Below are 1147 nucleotides of genomic sequence, written 5' to 3' on the forward strand. Positions count from 1 at the left end.
ATTAATATTTTTGTCTTGGTCTCATTAGGGTGCCTTCAAAGATGGATTTGTGTGTGTGTGCCATGGGGGGTGGGGTGGGTGCAGATAGGGACAGATATTGAGGTCAGGATTAGTATCAATTTTTTTTGGTATCAAGTGACTAGCCTTTATCTGAAGGAATGGTACACATGGAAGAACGGAAGTGGATGCTTGGGCACAATTTCTAGAAAAGGGACAGGTCTACCTAACATGCATGCGCTGCCTTGGTGACTTGGGGAAGGCCAGGCTGCTGCTCAGCGCTCTCCATCACTGTCTCCCAGGGTACGCTTGTCCAAGTGATACTCGGCCAGTGCGCAGGTGGGTGACGTAGTCGCCCAGCTCTTGATGGATTTCACCTGCTCGTCCAGGTTACGTGTCTCGATGAAGTCACGGAGCTGGGGGTCGTTCTTGTTCGTGGCCAGTTTGTGCAGCTGCGGCAGGGACTGGTGACGCCCTTCTCCAGGTGCAGCACACACTCCCAGTCGTCTCGGTCTGTTTTCTTGATATCCGGGAGGAATCTGGTTCTGCAGCTTCATCCGTTACTCCGCGGGTTCCCTCCTCGTGAGACTGGTGCAGAAAGCATTTGGCAAAATTCTTCAGAGCCGTGTCATCCCGGTCGAAGTAGAAAGCCATGGTGGACAGGTAGACGTTACAGGTGGAGAGCTCCAGGCTGATGTTGGCGGCCTCCTGCTTGTAGTTCTGGCGCACCTGCCGGGAGAGCGGTCAAGGTCTGGGGGCGTCCAGAGGAGGCTGAGAGGTGCTGATGGAGGGTGGGCTGGGAGGCTGGCGAGTGCCTGGCACTGTTCAAGCACCGTTGAAGCAGGAGACTGCAAGGCGGCTCTGCTAGTATCACTTTTTAAACAACACTCAAGTGGACACCTTCTCAAATCCTTAAAGCTTTGCAACAAGTTTGCAGCAGTGCTGCCCCACACAAAACAATTTTTAGGCGGACTGAGAATTTTTTTAAATAATCATTTTATTGGGGGCTTGTACAACTCATCACAATCCATACATCCATCCATTGTGTCAAGCACATTTGTACATTTGTTGCTATCATCATTCTCAAAACATTTGCTTTCTATGTGAGCCCTTGGTATCAGTGCCTCATTTTTACCCCTCCCTCCCACCC

General features: G+C 51.2%; 1 pseudogene; it reads right to left on the minus strand.

Moving 5' to 3' along the window:
* Positions 1-272: 272 nt before the first annotated feature.
* LOC101643852 lies at positions 273-741 on the minus strand (annotated as a pseudogene).
* Between the last annotated feature and the right edge of the window lie 406 nt (positions 742-1147).

The sequence above is a fragment of the Echinops telfairi genome, unplaced genomic scaffold (assembly GCF_000313985.2).
Source record: "Echinops telfairi isolate 266 unplaced genomic scaffold, ASM31398v2 ScPeMD7_25;HRSCAF=90, whole genome shotgun sequence".
NCBI classification, from domain to species: Eukaryota; Metazoa; Chordata; class Mammalia; order Afrosoricida; family Tenrecidae; genus Echinops; species Echinops telfairi.